Below are 19,847 nucleotides of genomic sequence, written 5' to 3'. Positions count from 1 at the left end.
CCATCAGGGGGTCCTAAAAGTTAGGTACCACCGGGGGGTCTTAGGGTTAGGCACCACTGAGGGGGGGGGGAGGGTCTTAGGGTTACGCATCACCAGGGAAGAGTTCTGTGTAAGAGTAGGGTTAGGTTTAACCGTAGTAAAATAAAAGTAAATATTTCCCATATTTGACTATCTAAATCCACTACTACAATATCGCTAATCTTAGTAATTTACTAACAGTAATCCCTGCACCTTTTTTCCAGGCACCTTTATTTCATGTATGCATACACAGGTCTGGAGAATGATGATCTGGCCATTGGTAGATTATTCCACAATTAGAAATAAATAGGAGTAACAGTATCAGGGCTCTTTTGATCACTGAAATCAATCTTGGACACCTCTGATAACTAGTTTTCCAGGTGAGCCTGATTAAAAGAAAAACTACTAAAAAAGGGTGTTACACAATATTCAGCAGATCACAATTTTTAAGCAATATGAGAAAGAAAAAATATCTCTCTGCTTCCGAAAAGTGTGACATAGTTGGATGCCTTGGACAAGGTATGAAAACCTTTATATTTCATGAAAACGTAAGCATGACCATTATACTATTAAAAGATTTGTGTCTGACTCGCATACAGGTTTGTGCACATAAACGCAAAATGAGGAAGGGTTCTGCCAAACAAATACATCAGATTAAGAGAACAGCTGCTAAAATGCCATTACAAAGCAGCAAACACATATTTGAAGATACTGGTGCCTCTGGAGTCCCGCGAACATCCAAGTGCAGAATTCTTCAGAGAATTTCAGTGCATAAACTTTCTATTCAACCATCCCTAACCTAAGCTCACAAGTAGAAACAGCAGCAGTTGGTCCAGAACTACAAGAAGACTAAACTTCAAACAGTCTTGTTTACTAATAAGTGCTGTCACTGTGCAACTCTGCATGGTCCAGATGGACAAACAGCCACCACATCCGAACAAGGCTGCAATGTCAGCAAGGAAGTGGCGAAGTAATGTTTTGGGCTGGAATCATAGTAAGAGAGCTGTTTGGCCTCTTAATGGGCCACGGAAGGTGTGAAAATTATCTCTGAAAAGTATGTGGAGTTTCTGACTGACCACTTTCTTCCATGGTACAAAAAGAAAAAACGTATTTTCCGTGATAAAATCATCTTCATGCCTAACAATGTACCACCTCATGCTTCAAGGATTACCTTTGCGTCATTGGCTGCTATTGACATAAATGGAGAGAAGCTTATGGTGTGGCCCCCATTCCACCCCCCCCCCCCCCCCGACCTTAATCCTATTGAGAACCTTTTAAGTAACCTCAAGCAAAAGATGTATGAAAATAGGAGACAGTCTACATCCAAACAGCACTCTGGGAGGCTATTCTGACATCCTGCAAAGAAATTCAAACAGAAACTCTCCAAATACTCACAAGTTCAATGGATGCAAGAATTGTAAAGCTACTCTCAAATAAGGGGTTTTATGCTCATATGTAACTTGACACTTTTGATTGAAATAGCTTTTGATCTTAGTAAATATGACCTCCTAATGCTGACAATTCAACAAATGACCCTCTTCAGTTCTTTACAACCTATACATATATTAATTAGGAACAGAGCATTTTAAGTTTTTTATTTGTAAAAAAAATACTGTTATCTTTAGTAGTTTTTTTCAGTAACATTCAAATTATATTCTAATGATTGATGACTTAAAATGTATGCTGGATACCACTTGCATTGACTATTTAGGAAAATCAGAGGAAAATACAATTTGCATAACAATGTGAAATGTGGTATAGACTTAACTCTGCTGAGATGGCCCTACATACAGCTTGCTTACAGTGTGCTACAAAGCAGTAGCGTACCTAGGGAATTTGACACTCGGTGCTGGGTATTAAATGACACCCCTGCCCCAAAAAAAGAAAGGAGTGGCGTGATAAGCAGTATAGGTAGCTTGGAATAGTTGCCTAAAGTATAGGTACCCTGCAATAGTTGCCCGCAGTATAGGTAGAATGGAATAGTTGCTTCCAGTATCGATAGCCTGGAATAGTTACCTGTAGTATAGCTAGCCTGGAATAGTTGCCTGCAGTATAGGTAGCCTGGAATAGTTGCCTGCCGTATATGTAGCCTGAAATAGTTGCCTGCAGTATATGTAGCCTGAAATAGTTGCCTGCAGTATAAGTAACCTGGAATAGGTGCAGCCAGTATAGGTAGCCTGAAATAGGTGCAGCCAGATAAGGTAGCCTGGAATATGTGCAGTCAGTATAGGTAGCCTGTAATAGGTGCAGCCAGTATAGGTAGCCAGGAATAGTTGCTTGCAGTAAAGGTAGACTGGAATAGGTGCCCGCAGTATAGGTAGCCAGGATTAGGTGTAGCCAGTATAGGTAGCCAGGAATAGGGGCAGCCAGTATAGGTAGCCCTGTGTCCCCTCCCCCCACTTTACTTCCTCTGCTGCCTCCTGGTCCTCTCCTCCAGAAAGCCCGGATCCCCCTCCACTGTTCGGCACCATACTTCACTCTGCAGATCAGTGGTGACTTGGACCGAGGAAGCAGCGGGGCAGTGCCCAGTAACGGTTCTGTATATAGGAAGTGACATTTATTTACTTCCTGTATGCAACTAGGCAATGCTCACTGTCTGCTCACAGGTCACTGCTGATCTGTGGTGTGAAGTATGACACTGGGCAGTGGAGGGGGATCCTGTCTTTCTGGAGGGGGGACCAGAAGGGAGAGAATGTATAGCAGTGGTGGTGGTGGGGCAGGTGATTGGGCACCTTCTCCAGCAGGGGAGGGTCCTGGGCAGCTGTTTTCCCCCCCCCTGCATGCTGCGACCCAGGGCGGGCCGCCCCATCCTCTTCAGGCGCCACTGCTACAAGGCCACCAACAAATAAGAATATTGTTCCCCTCCTTACCCCACCTACAAGAAGCTGCTCTCTCATGTGCTTTGATGTTATCTCTCCTTCCCTCTTCAGAAAAACAGGGAGTGTCACCCTAAGGATTGAGCGCATTCGTTATAGCTGAATATAATAATGTGTCTGAACAGAACCCCTCAAAAAGAAAACATGTACTGGGAAGAGGTCCAATGGAAGTCTGACTTTGTGCTGAGAAAAGGTGCCCATTAACCTCCCTGGCGGTAAGCCCCTCAGGTCGGGCAATGCCACGCAGGAGGATTTCTCAGGCCCTGCTGGGCCGATTTGCATAATTTTTTTTTTGGTACACGCAGCTAGCACTTTGCGCCGCTACCCACTTTTTGTAACATTGACACATGGTCACTCAATGACCAGATTTTACGCTTTCGGGTTCCTGGTATCAAAATTGTGTGAATGGAAGCAGTTTATTATTATTTTTATTATTATTTATTGTATTTATAAAGCGCCAACATATTACGCAGCGCTGGACATTAATTTAGGTTACAGACAATATTTAGGGGTGACAAACAGCAATATGACAATACAGGAATACAAGAAAACCAGATCACACAGCACAGTATGAGTACCAGGTAATGCTTAGTCAGTCACTGGAGGGGAGCGTGGAGATTAGGCAAGTTAGGTTCACTCAAATGCATAGCATGGGTGCACAGTAATGGAGGTGCATGATCAGGTAGGACACAAAAGGAGGAGGACCCTGCCCAAAGGCTTACAATCTAGAGGGAGAGGTAGGGACATGAGAGGTAGGGGACCAGAGTTCAGCTGTGGGTTTAGAGCAATTGTGAGGGGTGGTAGGCCAGAGTGAAAAGGTGAGTTTTGAGGGCCTTCTTGAAGGTGTTGAAGGAGGGGACTGCCCTAATGGGTGGAGGTAGGGAGTTCCGTAGTGTTGGAGCGGCTCTTGAGAAGTCTTGGAGGCGTGCATGCGACTGGGTGATGCGGGGGATGGTCAGGCGAAGTTCATTGAAGTAGCGGAGTGAGCGGCTTGGTGTGTATCTCTGAGTAAGATCAGAAATGTAGGTTTGACAGGTTTTGTGGATGGATTTGTAGGTCAGACACAATATCTTGAATCTGATTCTGGACTGGATAGGAAGCCGGTGGAGGGATTCACGGAGGGGAGCCGCCCTGGTGGAGCGATGGGAGGAGTGGATAATTCTGGCTGCCGCATTCATGATGGACTGCAGTGGGGCTGTTCGGGTCATAGGGAGACCAGACAGAAGGGCATTGCAGTAGTCGAGGTGGGAAATTATGAGGGCATGGATGAGGAGTTTGGTGGTGGCAGAGGTCAGGAAAGGGCGAATCTTACAGATGTTACGAAGGTGGAAGTTGCAGGACTTTGTGAGGTTTTGGATGTGGGGAGTGAAGTAGGGTGCGGAGTCCAGGGTGACACCCAGACAGCGGGCTTGAGAGGTAGGGCGAATGGTAGTGTGGTTAACAGTGACCTGCACATCTGGGAGGTCCAGGGATGACCGGGGTGGGAAGATCATCAATTCTGTTTTGTCTAGATTTAGTTTCAGGAACCTAGTGGACATCCAGGAGGAGATGGCAGATAGGCAGGAGGAGACCTTGTCCATGGTAGTGGTGCATATGTCAGGGGTGTGGAGGTAGATTTGGGTGTCATCTGCATACAGGTGATAGTTAAAACCCATGGAGGAGATAACCTTGCTAATGGAGGATGTGTATAGGGAGAACCGTAGGGGGCCGAGGACCGAGCCTTGGGGGACTCCCACTGAGAGGTGGTTGGGGGTGGATGAGGACTCATTGAAGGCGGTCGTGAAGGAGTGGTTGGAGAGGTACGATGAAAGCCAGGTCAGGGCGAGATCGTGAATGCCCATGGATTGGAGGGACTGGAGGAGTAGGGGATGATCTACTGTATCAAAAGCTGCTGAAAGGTCAAGGAGGAGGAGGAGGATGGAGTATTTACCTTCAGCTTTAGCTAAGGCAAGGTCATTGACCACTTTGGTGAGAGCCATTTCGGTTGAGTGGGCAGGCCGAAATCCAGATTGCAGTGGGTCTAGTAGTGAGTTGGCATTGAGGTACTGGGTCAGGCGTTTGTGAACCAGAAGCTCAAGGAGTTTTGAGGCGAAGGGGAGGAGGAAGATCGGGCGGTAGTTGGAGGGTAGCGAGGGGTCGAGGGAGGGTTTCTTGAGCAGGGGCAGTACTGTGGCCTGCTTGAAGTCTGATGGGAAGGTGCCTGTGGATAGGGAGAGGTTAAACAGAGTAGTGAGGACTGGGGCCAGATCTGTGAAGTGTGGCTGAAGTAGATCAGAAGGAATAGGGTCAAGGGGGGAGGTAGTGGTATGGGAAGTCTGCAGTAGGTGGTTGACTTCCTCAGTGGTAGTAGGAGTAGTGGTAGTAGGAGTGAAGGAGGTGAGGGGAGGATAGGGTGGAGGAGGAGTTGGTTGTGAACGGGTGGGAAGTGAGGATTGGATATTTCCTGACGGATGGAGACTATTTTGTTCGTGAAGTGGGTGGCTAAATCTGTGGCAGAGAGGGAGGAAACAGAAGTGGGTGGGGGGGTTAAGCAGGGAGTTGAAGGTGCCAAAAAGACGCCGGGGATTGGAAGCTTGTGCTCCGATGAGCTTGGTAAAGTATTCCTGCTTCGCATGAGCAAGGGCAGTGTGGAACTGCAGCAGGTTAGTCTTGTACTGTAAGAAATCCTGGTTTAGTCAAGTTTTCCTCCATTTTCGTTCAGTGGCACGTGTTTCCCTCTGGAGGTTGCGAGTATGGGTAGTGTGCCAGGGCTGGGGGTTAGGGGGTCGGTTGCGGCGGAATATTGGTGGAGCCGCTTTCTCTAGGGCTGATGAGAGAGTTTGGTGATACTGAGCTGCAGCAAGATTAGGACACGTTAGGGTGGGGAGAGTGGAGGATAGGCCATGGAGGGAGTCAGCAAGGACGCCAGTTTATCCAGCAAACAAATCTGATTGGCTGTTTGTGGCTCTGCCCCTTTAGTGAATATGAACCCCAGTCACTTAATGACTGACTATAGCAGGTTTGAGACCTCTGCCATTAACAGTGTAAGAATGGCAGCAGTTTCAATATTCCCCTTGAAAATCAGTAGGTGAATCTTGATTGGCTGTTGTAGGCTCCACTCACTTTTCTGAATATTAATCCCAGTCACCCAGTGACCAACTTTTTCAAGTTTAAGCACCCTGCCATTAACAGTATAAGAATGGCTGCAGTTTATATTTTCCCAGTGAAATTTGTTTTTGGCTCCGCCCGCTTTTTGTAACCTTGCTCAAGCAGCACAGCTTAGTGAGGCAGAGCAAGTAATATTTTCAAAGTAGGCACGCTACTGCTGTAGCATGCACTACTAACTTAATCAAACTCCCCCCAAAACTAATAGCTGCTCCAATAGTCCCACTCTGAACCCTGACAGGTCCAATGACTTTGCAGGACGAGATCCCCACACTTAGATAGGCCCAATAGGCTGCCTGTCACTTGACAGACAGCCTATTAGGTCAAAGTGTGGGGATCTCATCCTACAAAGTAAATCAACCCCCAAGTCAGCTAGCCATATTGTATGGCTCTCAGGCAAATACATTTTAAAATATGTGACGTTTATGGCTCTCTCAGCCAAGAAGGTTCCTGACCCCTGTGCTAAACCAAAGCAAAGCTAATGACCCTTTGAACTTTCTTGCACTTAAACCTTATCTCAAGCTGCCTCTCACTGTTTCTTGGTTGTTTAAGTAAAAATGTTTCTGTACCGTGTTAGCCAAACAATATGTGTAGGTAGAAAAAAACAAAGTCTTGTAAAAGTAATACCTTTTAATGGCTAACTGATAAAGTTAAATAATGCAAGCTTTCTGGGATCTAGAACAGCAACCAGCACAACTGCCATCTTCATGTTTGCTATTTACCTGCATCAGTGTTTTACTACAGCTAACATCTGGAAATATGTCTAGATCACAGAAAGCTTGCATTATTTAACTTTATCAGTTAGCCATTAAAAGGTATTACTTTTACAAGACTTTTTTCTACCTACATTGGTTGTTTAAGCTATTTAGAAAACAATTTGACCAAGTTGGTCAAATAGCTTAGAGAAGCTCTTTTGCATAGATAACAACTCAAGTGTATTAACGCTTCCTGTGCTGGAAAACAGCTTAAAACTCTTTGTAAGCCAATGCTCTATTTGTTATCTGTACTGCACATACAATTCATTCTCATCAGTTTAGTTTTGCTTCAATTTTGCTTTAAAGAAATGGTCAATCAGCGTGAAAGATTTTTCATACATACGATCGTAACTAGTTTAGATATGATCGCAAGTTGGATTGTTCAATGCCATGGATCCAATAAAAAGGCTCTTTTCATTAGATTTGAGTGATCTTACTGAAAACAAGATAATCCGCTAAAAATTCCACCATTAATTGACACCTTGGGCCATATGCAATTGACTTTCTCCCTGCGGTTTCTCCTAGGAGATAATTTTTTTACCATCTATTTTAAATAACCTTTCAGCACTCCGGTATTGAAAAAGTACCAAAATGTAGGTGAAAGAGCACTATCAAAATTATTTTGAGTATTTTCTGCCTTGCTGGTGGTTAAAAGGCATTTTATTGACAAGGTGTGAAAATATCACCTAGGAGAAAACTCAGGGAAAAAAAATTGTATATTATCCTTTGACTGTAAACATTTCAAATGTCTTTTTACCTTTTAAGGTTTGCAAGCTGTGATTTCTTGTTTTATAGAACCATTGTTTTGATAATTACATATTGAAACAATTGGTTATCAAAAGATAAATGTGCCATCTCTAATTGCAATGCACAAAAAAAGTAAAACTAGAGGTAAAGGAGACTACAACTTGGATAGAGCACCAGGGATCCTTAAAGCGAGCCTTAGTTGGTCTCAAAAAATTAAAAAAAAAGGTAAGCTACCTGATCCCGTGGGGCTGAGCGGATCAGGTAGTCGCAAAAACCGTCGCTCCACGCCGCTCCTGTGGGACACTGGCCCAGTTTCACTTTTGTGACTTATAGGTCACAATGCTGGGATGTGACATCTATTCTCTCATCCAGCATGCAGGGAGGCGGAAATGTGGCAAGGGGCAAGGGAGAGAGAGCTGCCATTTCTGGAAATCCTGTAAGAACACCCCTGGCGGGCATTTTGAACAGAGAATCCCTTTCTCTGTGTTTACCACCGAGATGGCGACAATAATGACGCCAATCTCGGGGGGCTATAGTGCAGCGGTGGGGGGAGGGCAGAGTGCAGTTGTGTGGGGACACCGAGGCATGTTATGAAGCAGAGAACATGCTTTTGAGTCCCATCTGCCCCCCATCTTCCCACCCCGGGTTCAAAAAAGTAATTTTTGTAAGATGGAAACAAAAAATAAATAAGATTGTTTATGGTTCGACTTTTTTTTTTTTTTTTTTTGCTTTTATATTATGTATCTTACTAAAAAAATATTTTTAGAGTCATCGTGAATAAACAAGGCTCAACTACAAAATGAGGACAAGGCCCTCATGGTCTTTTAACCAATATAATAGGTCTAAAAACTTTTGTATGGGCTTTGTTCTTTTTTTCTGTGTGTTACGTTTATCTTTTCTCTCTTTTTCTGTAAACTGAAACTCCATTTACTATAAACATGTCAGGGCTACAGATTTTATTTTTTAGTCCTTTCATGTTATTACAACTTATCTTTCTATTTCAGTCTGTAGGCATTATTGATTTTCAAAAACTGACAGTAAACGTACGTTGAAATCTATACTTTCTGCCCAATATGGACTACCCTGTATTTCCCATTTGCCTGCTTTAATAATTAGCTGCACAGTATAAATGCTGCAAAGCATTTTAAGAAAAACATGGCATTCCCTACTAAAAAAATAATAATAAAAAAAATACATAAATACACACCCTTTAAACTGTCCTAGTCATTGTACTCCTCATGGGTCTTTTGTCAATCTTGATTGAAGATCCTTTGAAAACTGCCTGTACCCATACACGGCAAGAATCCATAAGTGAACCCCAGAACCTACCCTCATATCATTCTGGACACTATAGTAGACATGCAATTGGATAAGGGTGCTTTTCAAAAGTATTTCTGTCCACTCTTAATAGAGTAACCTTAATGTCAAGGACCATATGTGTAGTTACTCAGGTAGCAGAGCCACACACTTATGAACGAGGTCTGCCATTCTGGCAATACAGCCTGGGGTATAAGGCTTGTAAGGGAGAGGTCTATACCATCTGTGTACCTAAAAATAATAAAAATTAAGGTAAAATTTACTTTGATGTAAAAAAAAAAAAAAAAAAAGGAAAAAAGTATCACCTTGAGCTGCATGATATGTATTAATACCTGGGTAAGGCAGGTAAAAAATGTTGCATCCATTTTGGACTTTAAACTATGCCTCTCACTTCTTGTACTAACTGAATCAGAGGATAAAACCATTGGGTCTTTAAAGGGGCACTATGGCAAAAAATTATAACATTTAAAATATGTGCAAACATAGACAAATAAGAAGTAGGTTTTTTTCCAGAGTAAAATGAGCAATAAATTACTTTTCTCCTATGTTGCTGTCACTTACAGTAGGTAGTAGAAATCTGACAAAAGTGACAGGTTTTCGACAAGTCCATCTATTCATAGGGGATTCTCAGGGATTTATTTATTTTCAAAAGCACATAGTGAATGGCAGTTGCTCTGTCCAACTGCCAAAAAACTGTGTAGCGAGCAGGGAAGCTGGCAAGCATCATTGTTTAAATCCTTTTTAGGGAATATCTTTATAAAGAATAAAAGCCTTGCTGAGAATCCTCTATGAAGAGTTGGACTAGTCCAAAACCAGACGCTTCTGTCAGATTTCTACCACCTACTGTAAGTGACAGCAACATAGGAGAAAAGTAATTTATGGTTCATTTTACTTTGGAAAAAAACGTAATTCTTATTTGTCTCTGTTTGCACATATTTTAAATTTTACAAATTTTTGCCATAGTGCCCCTTTAAAATTGCTGGTATTATCTGCAAGGGAACTTTCTATCTCTCAGCCATGTGTAAATATTAGACAGAAGTCATTTCACCTGATTATCGGCTCCTGCAGCTATTGCTAGCACTGAATGCTAGCAATAGCTGTAATTTCATCAAGCCACTAGAGAGGTAGCAATGCATGATGAAGTAAACAGAAGTAAGCAAAAAGTTTAATGATAATGTGCTACTGTTCTTGCCGTAAGGGGTGGTTGATACACTTATTTTTTAACTCTGACAATGGCCAAGGTGAATATATTTTTGCCCATGTGTAAATCCCCATTGAAAGAGATTCTGAAGTCTCCTTAAAATCACATTTTTATTTTAAAAACCTCTTAAGTATGTTTGCCCTAACTAAAACGCTGCATCCCCGCAGCTGAAATCTAACAAAATCCCCCCAAACTCCCGGGGCACTCTGCGGGGAGCGCTTCCGTAAGAGGCCGAGCTTTTAGCTGCAGCTCTGCCTCTCCACATGTCTATCAGCGCGTATCTCCGCCTCCGCCCGCCCCTCTCAGTCTTCCTTCACTGAGAGAGGCTGGGGAGAGCCGGAGATACGTGCTGATAGATGCGTGGAGAGGCAGAGCTGCAGCTGAAAGCTCTGCCTCTCATGGAAGCGTTCGGGACAGCAAAATCTACGACCAAGAAAGTCATGGATTTTGCAAGGGGGGTTTGGGGGGATTTAGTTAGATTTCAGCCGCAGGGTTGCGGCGTTTTAGTTAGGGCAAACATACTTAAGAGGTTTTTAAAATAAAAACGTGATTTTAAGGAGGCTTCAGTGTCTCTTTAAACAGATTATTTTGGAATAGAACAGACCTTGAGGATGAGGAAAGTTGTTCTTCCACTCTCTGTGGTACTGTGTCCATACTTGTTCTAGATATTGCTTAAACATAGTTGAAGACCATCCCCACCTTGTTACTAACCTGCTAGGCTGATGAGCAATGCTGAACATGGGCCTGTTAATATGCAATTATATGTCAACTATTTGTGTAAATGTGAAATTCAATAGCATATATTGTACAAGAAAATAAAGGAGTACATTACAGGTGGTATGACTTATCCCAATCATTGCGCAAAAAAGATTTTCAAGCTGGGGAAATCTCTGCCAAGCAGCTTTCGGTGTAATATATTCACCACCACTGAAATGGGTCAAAAATGTAACAGGAGCAGCTATAAACAATGAAAACTGCAAGATTGATAGTGCCCTAAATTAAAACATAAAAATAGTTATCAAAATAGTTATTGAAACTTTTTTTAAAATATGTTATAAGTTGCCATGAGGGACCTTATTTTATGTATTGTGCATATTTATCGATCCAGTTGATTGCAACACTGGTTTGAAACTTAGCAAATTAGGTATTTTTCTTACGTATGACATGCATGTAATCAATTATTGATAGTTAAGAAACAAACAACTTGGTGGGTTACTTCACAAAGCTGTAGGATTGCAATTTGTGATTCCTAGCAATTGTGTAGATTTGACAGCCAGACAGGACAAAGTGCATCCTACTCACAGGTGAAGTGGCTATAAAGTGTAGGAACTGAAATCTACCGTGGTCTTCTGCACATCAGAAGCTATGTCTATCAGCAGCTGCACCAAACTACATTGAAAGAAGCTGATAAAGAGTGGATGTGTATATAATATTCAAATTATGACAGGTGCTGCAGATCCCAGTGTGCAGACTGCTTACATTATTTATCAAAGAAATGTTTGGCACTCTGTTTTAGGACTCTGGGTGAAGTATTTTTTTTGAAACACTGTGCATTGACATGGACACATGCATGAATGATCTGTGGAATTTTCAACCATTTTTCATTGAAGGGTACCTTACTAAAAAAAAAATGACAAAGCTGATTCCCACCTTCATTTGTCAACTTGGCCAAGAAGAGGTGGAAGTTAGTGTGGGGGTGCTTATGGTTCTGTCTGGTAAGTGGGCAATAAAGTAGCCACGAAGTGGCTTAGGTAAAAAGTATCTTTCAGGAGACCCCTAACCTATTTCCTATAAAAGTAAAAAAAAAAAAAAAAAAAACTGTGAGCAAGGGTATATTTTATTTTATTTATGTATTTATGTTTGCATGCTGATAGATATACAGGGATTCTCTGTAAGACCCCCTCCTACTAGAAATATTATTTTTTTGTCTGCAGTCCTGCTTGAAGAAATTTGTTGGATTGCCTCCCATTTTGATTAAAGACCAACGGTCCCCACCCATCATCTTCTCTCTTTGAGCTCTTCTGATCGACTGTACTGCCACTGACCCCACTTGTTTATTGACTCAGCCAGATAATGCGGCAGGGTGATACAGGTGGCTCACATCAGTTCAATGGCAAATTCAAATAAGCACTGCAGGGCTTACTATTTTCCTGCCATCACTTTCGTAAGCCAACTACATCGCCCTGCTGCGTAATCCAGCTGTGTCTATAAAAAGTATAAGAATTATTTGATCTAGCTTTAAAAAGATTTTCTGTGATTAAAATGTCAGGAAAGATGTTTAGAAAACAACTCTTCATGTTTTCACATGCAGAAGCAGTAGCAATGTTAACAATTGACAAAAAAAAAAAAAAAAATCTTCTCACACATTTCTGAAACAATTTTACAGCTGTAATTAATTGTTAAAATTATTAATTATGAATGTAGTCAATTACAATCTTTTTACGGTAAAATTAAACTTTTTTTGAATTTTAAATATTTTGATTGTAAAAAATATTTTTGTATCATTTATTGTTTCTAAATAATTATTATTTATAAACTATTTGTCACAGTGGTTATTTCTATATCTGAAACCATTAAAAGGCATGTATAAAGCATATACCTGTATGCCATTATCACATTTAATCCCATATCCTAATAAAGTTGGTTATAGACTTTTCAGTTACCATGCAATTTTGCTTTCGATTAATATCGCAGTTGATGTAATTATCAATAAATTTATGAACAGCTACAATCCTGCATTGCGGCTCAGCCTTTAGTTCTATTTTACCCCTTAAAAGGACACTTAAGCCAGGAATACAAAAATCAGTTTTACTTGCCTGGGGCTTCTACTAGCCCGCTCCAGCCATCCCGTGCCCTCGCAGTCACTCACGGAGCCTCTGGTCCCCCGCCGCGAGCTAGTTTTGTTTTCGCTGACAGGGAGTCGGCAGGGTTTCTGCGCCTGCACGGGCCTGGCCAAGAGTATCCTTCTTCATTTTCCCGTCCTCAATAGGGTCCTGCACTGGCGCAGGATGCTATTGCTGAAGGGAATACAAAGAAAAATACGCTTGGCCAGGCCTGTCGGGCCTGTCAGCAAAAATGAAACTAGCTGGCGGCGGGTGACCGGAGGCTCCGTGAGTTACTGCGAGGGCACTGGATGGCTGGAGGGGGCTGGTGGAAGCCCCAGGAAAGTAAAACTGATTTTTGTATTTCTGGCTTAAGGTTCCCTTTAATTTAAATTGTTTCATGTTTAAATCTATCAGCCCCATGGAATATGTTGGCACTTTATAAATCAATAATAATAAACTATGACTGATTAAACATTTTGTCTGAGTGTATGTCTAAATACAAATAATAATTCAAAGGTTCTAACAGTATGCAAATTGTATACCATAAAATGTAATATTTATTACACATTTTAATAAATAGATGTTGAACAAAGTACAGAATAGAGGATTTCCAGCATGAGTCACAGGATGTGACAACAGGATTCAAGATAGGGGTGACACTAATGATGTGTGTTGAATATACAAATATGTGGAAAAGTGTCTACAAGAAGCATTATTGGACCCTACCTTACATAAATAACTAAAACAGAATATTCCATATTTAAGTAAATGTGGGGATAAAAGTAAAAGAACATAATAGCTATGCATTAGTGTGAAAAACTGCATAAGTACCTTTCATTACTGTAATTAAAGAGGAGCAGTCAGCCATACTATTTTAGTAAAAAACAACAACACATATATAAGTAGATACATTCTTGCTCTACATATGTATTGCACTGTCCACATTTTAATTTTAGTGATTTTTCTATAGTAAAAAAAGAGAAAATCCTTCTTAGGATTTCCCATTTTGACTCTATCTTGAAGCCAATCCGGTCATCATTTCCGCCTTTACTCAGTCTGTGTATGCTTTGCCCGTCCTCTTCCCAGTCTTCAGACACTCCCACCCAGCTCTACAGTAGAAAGTGCATTGTTTTAGCATGAGAAATATTGGCCAATCAGAGAGGAATAGAGGTGTGGAAGGGGAAAAAGGAGGGAAAGAGGCTTCAGCCAATCAGGCTGTATCGGTTATGTCTGAGGGGAAAGTAAAAAAGAAAAAAAGAAAACCCAGCATGCCCTGCAACCTCCTTTGTGTGGCAGATGTACCAAATAAGAGACAGTGAAACTGGGGAATGATCTTTTATGGAGAAGCAAAATAAGAGTGATTTTTAACTTTTGGATTGTCTGGTTAGCATCCTTATTACTTGCTTACCAGATCAAAATAAAGAATTGATTTTTGATTTTATGCCTGACAGTTATGCTTTAACACATATATTTATATTTTGAAATTATTGTTTAAGTAATGGATTGCTTACTCTCTCCATACAAGGTTACAGGAAAAAACTCTGCTAGGATTTGATGTGGAAAAACTACTGATGTATGCCCAGAAATAAATAAAAAAAGGATTTTAGTTTAGCCAGCAGTGAAGGTCAAGGAAACCCGTACACAGGCTGAACAGTGAAGCAGTATGTGCAGCAAAACAGAGCATGTATTATAGCACACAATAATACTATCTGAAGTGTTGCTATTGAAGTTTTACAAATTAGGCTGTAAGTCTGGATGATGTGAGAGACACGTCATTCTGTTTGTTGTGTAGAGTTTTTCTTTGCTGTGATTGGGCTATGCATTTTTAGGAAAGCTCCACCCAAATTCTCTGTTCCTCGACATCTGTTTACTACATGAGTTATTTGTTACTTATGTTCTACTTCCGACACTAGCCTGATCATGTTTTAATATGGCACTAGATTTAAACTACTTGTCCTATAATATGGACCTCAATGCTTTTGAAATAAAAATGTGACCAATAGTGTGGTCATGCTGGAGGACTGAAAGTTTACAGCTTTCTGCAAGCCAAACAAAGCATTGTGATTTGTAGGAATCTGTTTAACTAATATGTGCAATTGTGCATTAAGAATGCAGATAGTCAGAAGACAAAAACTATGGAACTATCCCAAAATACTAAGTCACCTGACCCAATAGAAAGTCCAAGCAAACAAGATAGGTTGACACAGTACTTAAACTTATTAACACAACCTATCCATGAGTCAACCCTTTCTCTCGCATGCTCAATATTAATAGCAAACACCCAAGTTAGGAATTCTATATGTGTGCAAGTAAGCATGATTCATGAATCATAATACTGTTCCTGGAAACTTTCCCAAGATATGTGGTATGCCTGTTACAGGGTTTAGCTATTAATATTATTACAAAACACATATACTGTATTTAACAATGAATATAAAAAAAAAACCTCTATTAAGCAATAAAATAACATAAATACAGGCAGTATACTTTCTCTGGCAATGGCCTATTACCAAGTTAAGCTTTTTAATTAAGTCTGGGTTCCCTAGATGTTAGAGAAGCCATGATTAGAATAATGACACCACAACTCTTGGAAACCATTTAAAAAGAAATCGTTGCCACTAATAAGAAGTAAAGCACTCAGCAAACGTAGATGAAAAATCTATAAACACTCCTTGACCCCACCGCTGATGGTCAGGTCCCTATTTTAGTGCTTGAGTATGGCTGTGCAGGCGCAATAGCACGAAGCCGAACGTTAGAGAGAAGCTTTGGCTTACTGGTCAGAGGCAGCTGTATTCAGGTAAGTGCAGTACCGTCACACTCACACACAGTGGGGAGCGGGGATACGAGAACATATCTGACAAGCTCTTGTCAGAAATGTTCAGAGGGGCCATGGATGTCAACGGTGGGGTGAGGAAGGACCCTAACCCATACCCTACCCTTCTTATCCAGAAAATCAAGGACCTAGGCCAGCGCAGAGCTTGAGGATCTCAGTATTCATAGTGTGAGAACAGAAGAATCTAAAACGAAAGGCCCAAAAAGGCCATCACCAGTGTAAAGCTTTCACAGCATTGTGAACAAAATCTAAACATTAAGAGGGTATTAAAAGGATGAGGCAAGTAAATCAGTTCATCTCCATCAGTGCAAACTTTCTATTTAGTGTTGTATGCATAGGGAAATGTTAGATCCCTTATCAGATTTTATTACTACTATTTCCCTCTTGGGGAGTATTCACTTTTGCATTTGTCATAGGAACAATTTGTAAATTTCTGTATCCAAACTCTGTAATGCGGAATAAATCATTTAATCCTGAGGCCACGTTAACAGTGGAGACTTGCGGTGCATCCTAACAGCTGCACTGTAATGAATAATGTTAGATCACTATGCAAAAACAATGCAACGTTCACAGCCATTGTGGTGTGGTTGAGAACGGGATTTCCTGCAGGGCTTCCCCGGTCGCCATGGCGACGGGGCGAGATGATGTCACCGACGTCATGGATGTCGGGACGTCATGGGGAATCCCGATCCGCCCCTCAACACTGCCTGGCACTGATTGGCCAGGCAGCGCAGGGGTCTGGGGCGGGGGGGAGCGGCTTGGCGCGGCGGATTGCGGCGGATCGGCGGCGAGCGGCGGCGATCGGAAGTTACGAGCAACTAGCAAAGTGCTAGCTGCTTGTAACAAAAAAAATTATGCAAATCGGCCCAGCGGGGCCTGAGCAATCCTCCTGCGCAGGTTATCCCGAACTGAGTTCGGGATAACCGGCAAGGAGGTTAACAGTACAATGAAGCATACTTTTCATTGACTGTATGCTTCACTGTATGCGATGCAATGCACTGATAACGGGTGGCACCCCTTTCCCTTTCTTTTGCTTTCCCACTGTTACTGAACGCAGCACAACTCTCACTGTGAAACTAGCCCTAAAGTGTTTCTAACCCTCCTCTTCTGTTCTAATTCTATTAAAATATCTTAGCTGGCGTTCCACTCAATCAAGACTTTGTCCTAGTGTCCTAACTGAACTGAAGGGATCCTCATATGCACACATTTGCACATGAAGCAAAAACAAATTCACCTGACTTAACAAAGATTCTTGGGGAAAAAAATCTTACCAGTCACCAATCTGGTCCAAGCATTTAAATAAGGGTTAAACTGTGATAGGATAGAAAGAATATGAAAGTTCACCCCACCCTCTGACTGGGTAATTAGTTCAATCACCATACAGAACCCTTTGTTACTATAATTATCTAACCTTATTTAACCTTCCATGTTTGCTTACCAAGGATGAAAGCTTTTTAGCAAAATCTTTTGCAGTTTTGTCTGTCCTAAATCACACACACACACACACATGCACGCACGCACGCACACACATGCGTGCATGCGCGCACACGCACAATTTTATTTTTATTTTTGTTTTACTTGTTTTATATATATATATATATATATATATATATATATATATATATATATATATATATATAGTTATATATATAGTTATATATATATATATATATATATATATATATATATATATATATATATATATATATATATATTATATATGTTGCATGAGTGTGATTTTTCTATGGTGTTTATGTGTACATTAAAATGTGATTCAGTATAATTTAGGAGTTAGTTATGTTTGGTTTATTTTATTTCTTGTTTAATTATATTTTTGCCTTTGGGTCCAGAATTGATTTGAATTTTGTTAGATACTTAATGCCTTTTGAAAAGTATTATAGGCCAACACACTACGTGGGTAATTACATGAAAAAAAATGAACAGTAAAGATTATTTTCAACACCCTTTTTAGCCATAAAAATAATAACACATATCCACTATCAACCATGTGACAACCCTAGTTATAATATAGAAAAAAAACTTTAACAGAATAAATACAGTATATTGTATTACCACATTTTAAACATGTGTATAGATCATCAATGACATTGTGAAACCAATATAGTTCATAGTTGTTAACTAACTGAGGCAAATCAATGAAATATCTCTTACTATGATGAACCTGTTGTAATTGCTGTTATTATCAGTGTACTACTTTTATTAAACAATCAACATGATATGCAGTTAAGATCAATAAATAACTTTATAGCTGATATACTTTTCCTTATTATCTGAATATAAAAGCTTAAAATACATATGAAAAACGACTTACTGTATGATCTACAGAGCAAATCTGTTATCTTCTGTGGCTGATTTACTCCATGAGGTCCTATAGGGTCATTCATCCATTAGCATTAAACTCTGTTACCGAAGAGGTCGGTGCGTTTGGGATTGTCTACATTAAACAAGTATTCCCAAAAGTAAACACCTCATTGATGTGATAGTTTAAGACTTGCAAAGGAAAGCTAACCTATTTAGATTAGAAAATGAGGATTTCTCAGTGAAGCTTGGAGCTTCCTTTTATGCCTAAAAAAGCCACAGTACGGCTCAGACATGTCTAGAAAATATTAGGTGAAGCTCTCTAACAAACCTGAATCAGTAATTCATCGTTTGCTGTAAGTTGAGTCATCTACTTCTGAACATGGTGATTTCTGCAGTACATTCTGATGTTGTGCCACTTATAAGCATTACACATTACTAATGCCCTGAAAGACTGGTAAGAAGGGCGGCACCTTAGCATAGCTGTGGACTCCTTCCAAGATCTACTATTGTTCAGCTGGCAAACATCCTTAGCTTCTACCCAGGAAGAAGAGTTTCTGAAAAGCATGTGGTGCTCTTGTCTACTGTCTACAATGTCGAAAGCTGTAGAGGGGAAGAGAGACCATCTATCTAAGTTTCTATTTACAACCACAGTTTCAGTTAATGAAATTGATTTAGACAAGTAAGATGAATCACCATGCAATGTAGGGTGTGAGGAAGAAGGTGGATATTCAGTATCAAGTTTAAACCTACCGACGACACAGTGCCAATTATCAACCTCGTTTACCATCTGAAATACTGGGTTCATTTGCATGACAACTCCTGGGTTACAGCTCAAGGGATCACCACATTGGCAACAGCTGACTGAGAAAAAGATTAGCAGTAATAGTAGTCAGGAAGGTACATGTAGGAGATACACTGGAAACTGTACAGTAGGAGCAGAGGTGTAACTACAGGGGAGCAGCTCCTGCGATTGCAGGGGCCCCAGAGCGATAAGGGGGCTCCAACTACTACCTCTTTCCCTCTGATAAAGGGATCCATCCCTTCAATCAGCTTTAGATCAGGTGCTCTTGTGTCTACCAGGGCCGGATTTGTACTCTTTACAACCCAAGTAGTTAGCCAGATGACGATTCCCCCCACCTCCACTATAGGTAGTCAGATAACCCTTCCCCCCTCCAGTTTAGATACCCTGATGACCCCCCCACTTCCCTCCAGTATAGGTAGCCTGATGACCCCACCCCTCTTCCCTCTAGTATAAGAAGCCAGATGAAACCCCCCATTCCTTATAGATAGCCTGATGAACCCCCTCGCTCCAGTATAATTAACCAGGTGACCCTTCCCCCTACAGTATAGCCTGCTGCCCACCTGCCCTTGATCCTGTAGTGCCCAGGCCATTTCCTATGTGTCCTTGTCTTAAATCCGGCCCTGGTGGCTACGATGATGGCTATGATGTCCACACTGGTTTTATGACACTTGCAAGATGTGTCCCACGGGCTGTACAGGTAACCAGGGGTATGCAAGGGATGTGATTGTTGGGGGGGGGGTGGATCAAAATTTTGCTGGAGGATATAATTTAAATAAAGCTACAAATCAGGACCCCAGAGAATACTTGAGGAAAGTGGAATTGTCAGAGATTGAGGATGAAAAGAGGGCAATGTTGGATGCCCCAATATCTCAATTAGAATTTAAGGAGATAGTTCAGAAACTAAAAAAAAGGCAAGAGCCCGGCCCCGGATGGATTCCCAGGGGAATTTTATCAATGTGTTGCAGAAGAGGTGGCCCCCCTATTCTGCAGTCTTATTAATCAGGATG

At 41.1% G+C, this 19,847-nt stretch overlaps 1 protein-coding gene across 2 annotated transcripts in view; it reads right to left on the bottom strand.

Annotated features, from left to right (window-relative positions):
• Nucleotides 1–18,448, bottom strand: part of BCL6 (BCL6 transcription repressor) — a 155,352-nt gene extending 136,904 nt beyond the window's left edge. Inside the window, exon 1 of one of the 2 annotated variants that reach the window (XM_068281223.1) lies at nt 18,367–18,448. The gene's annotated coding sequence lies outside the window, so the exon portion shown is untranslated. Of the gene's footprint in view, nt 1–18,048 lie in introns of both variants that reach the window. The other variant, XM_068281222.1, reaches the window with a different exon arrangement.
• Nucleotides 18,449–19,847: the final 1,399 nt, after the last annotated feature.

The sequence above is a fragment of the Hyperolius riggenbachi genome, chromosome 4, assembly GCF_040937935.1.
Source record: "Hyperolius riggenbachi isolate aHypRig1 chromosome 4, aHypRig1.pri, whole genome shotgun sequence".
Classification (NCBI taxonomy): domain Eukaryota; kingdom Metazoa; phylum Chordata; class Amphibia; order Anura; family Hyperoliidae; genus Hyperolius; species Hyperolius riggenbachi.
The sequence above is the reverse complement of the archived record's forward strand: the minus strand, read 5'-3'. Positions and strand labels throughout refer to the sequence as shown.